This window comes from Alligator mississippiensis, chromosome 1, assembly GCF_030867095.1.
Source record: "Alligator mississippiensis isolate rAllMis1 chromosome 1, rAllMis1, whole genome shotgun sequence".
NCBI lineage: Eukaryota > Metazoa > Chordata > Crocodylia > Alligatoridae > Alligator > Alligator mississippiensis.
In genome coordinates, this window is record NC_081824.1 from 472,354,140 (window position 1) to 472,356,974 (window position 2,835).

The 2,835-nt window shown below is 52.3% G+C and overlaps 1 pseudogene; it reads left to right on the forward strand.

The window, feature by feature from the left end:
* Positions 1 to 1,328: 1,328 nt before the first annotated feature.
* Positions 1,329 to 1,529, forward strand: LOC132247821 (U2 spliceosomal RNA; annotated as a pseudogene).
* The last annotated feature ends 1,306 nt before the right edge of the window (positions 1,530 to 2,835 follow it).

Consider the following 2,835-nt stretch of genomic DNA (forward strand, 5'->3'; position numbering starts at 1 on the left):
TCACGGGTATGTGTGTTTCTATCTTCTTTTTCTCTCAGCGTTGCGAAACGCCCCCCTCCCCTTCCCCACTCCCCTCTCCCCCGGGCTTAGTTGGCTAACTTTGTATCGCATGTAACTTAGTTGCGTTCCCCACCTCACCCCCATCCTTCTATTGTTAGTGCCTCGCCCGGGCGCTCTGTATTTCCCTACCGGCTTTGTCATCTTTTTTTTGGATTTACCATCCTTAACATCTACTAATAAAAGTCTGTTCTTATCAGTTTGAGAACTGATACGTCCTCGATGTGAGGCCTGTAGAAGGCCATGATCAGAGCACCGGGGAAGACGGAGGGGACAGCGGTGCAGAGAGAGATGGCAGCTACGAAGGTGAGGCCCAATATGCAGATCGGGATGCAGATTGGTATGCAAATGACGGCGGAGATGAGAGCTGAGGAGTATAGAGTTCAGGAGCAGCGGTGGCGATGGGGAAACCAGATCGGCGGAAGGGACAACGACAACAGAGTTGATGAGCGAATGGCGGAGGAGGAGGAAGGGTGGACGCGTGTGCAACGGAAAGGGAAGGCCCAAGTGGGAGCGGGGGGGCAGAAGACCCCTGAAGAGAGAGGAGCATCGCTGGTGGCACCAAGTCGTCGGGAGACCCTGGGGCAAGAGAAGGAGGCGGTAGGAGTGGCGGATCCTGAAGAGGAAGAAAATGGATGGTGAAGGTAAGCCTTGTCCTTGAGGGATATAAGAGAAACAAGACTCTGCGGCGTGGAGACTTTATGGCCAAGGTCCATTTGAAGACCCTCAAAGTAAATCCGAGGGACTTGCACTGCGTGGTGGCCTTTGACAACAGGAAGGTCTGGAACGTGACTTTTGAGACTGAGAAATGTTATGCTGCCTTTTGCAAGGCGCATGAGGAGGCCTTGGACAGAGGGGAGCTGGAGGGGTTGGTGTTTGATATGGGGCAGAAGGCACGGGAGAGAGTGCTATATATTAAGATGTTTACAGACATGGCGCAGAAGGACGACGTGAGAAGATGGTTGGAGCAGAGGGTGGAGAGTGTGACGTTTGTAGAAAAAGAATGTGATCGGTGGGGGGTTTGGACGGGGGCATGGAGGGCGGAAGTGGTGCTCCATGAGGTGGTGGGGAGCCCTGGGGCGGTTAAGCACTTGGCTTCAGCGGTGCAAGTTGGGCCGTGTAGGGGATATGTGGTGTATCACGACCAGCCCAAGCTGTGCAATAGGTGCGGGCAGCAGGGGCACATACAGCAGATGGTTCCCCACCCCACCCCCATCCTTATATTGTTAGTCCCTCGCCCGGGTGCTCTGTATTTCCCTATCGGCTTTGTCATCTTTTTTTTGGCTTTACAATCCTTAGCATCTACTAATAAAAGTCAATCTGTTCTTATCAGTTTAATATCTGATATGTCCTCGATGTGAGGACTTTATATTAAATGGATTTTTGGAACTGGGAGATGGACTCGGAGCTTGCTCCATCCACTCCACGCATCGGCCTGGTATTACAGTGCCTCCAGGAGCGGTGCACCTCCCCTCGGGGAGAACTTGCTGCTGTCAAAAAGTAGATCTCGTCGCTTCTTCAGAGACATCTGGGGGGGCTGGTGCCGGGCAGGGACCCCCGGCAGTTTGGCAGGTTTTGCAGAATAATGCTGCTTCACGTTGTACTCCTTGCAGACAGCTACTTTCTCTTGGCAAATCAGACACAGGATGTTCTCGTTTTGTTCAATAACAAAAAAATCAGTGGTCCAACTATCTTTGGAAACTTGACATTCAGCATCAATTTTTCGTTTCCTCTCATTTACCATTTTTTGAGCGTAGCGTAGGCCCTGTAGCTAAGACCCAAATTAATTTTAGTCATAGAAAAACTAGTTTGGCAGAGACAGGTGAAGTTAAAAACAACTCACCAGTTCAAGATCACCATTTGATTACTATGTAATAATTCTGTGGTATCAATATGGACCCTCACCCATCATGTATACTCATAATGTGGAAGGTACAGCCTGACACGTGCAGGTGCTGCCATCATATGCCAAGTGCAACCTCAAATGCCGACGGGGAGTCAGGGCAGGACTAGGACCTTAGTCTCCTGGTGCCAGTCCCGGTGTCTCTGTCTCATGGCTGGGGCAGCCCAGGTGCCGCGCCCCGCTCCCGCTGAGCCTGGCAGGTCCCAGGAGGCGACCCGGATGCCAGGGGCAAAGGAGCGGAGCCAAAGGAGACGTAGCAGGCACTTGATGAGCTGCATGGCGGCCCGTGGGCCGTATGTTGGACAAGACTGGGTTAGAGGGTCTTGCCCCTCCGCTCACAGTCAGACCGACTCCATATTTGGGCTCAGAAAGAAATTTGACCCCATGGTCAGATTGGTACGGGCTGGGGGTCGAAGGGGTTGCCTCCCTCTGTGGGGGCATGGAGATCTACCTGAGATCTCTCGAGTGAATATTAACAACATTTTGCAGAAGCAGGACGTTGGCTGCCACGTTCCCCATGTGTTACCTGTGGCAGGTTAGGGCCTTAAGGCCTGTGTGGTGTCAGGGTTGGGGGTAGTTTTACTGAGAGGTTGCATTATGGATCGGCATAGGGTGGCTCAGATAAGGACGATTCGCCTCAGGCAGGGGGTTGGACTAGATCACCTATGGAGATCCCTCCTAGCCTGAGTTCTGTTCTGCGAAATCCAGGCAGGGTCGCTACGCGTTCAGCCAGACTGTGCCAAACTGGACAGGTTTAAAATGCAACCTGAGGAAGGGCACTTGGGCTAAGAAAAGACTGTCCAAAACCCCAAGGCTGAATCGATTCAACCTTCGCAGATTAGGCTGAACCAATAAGCACGTGAACAGACGTTCAT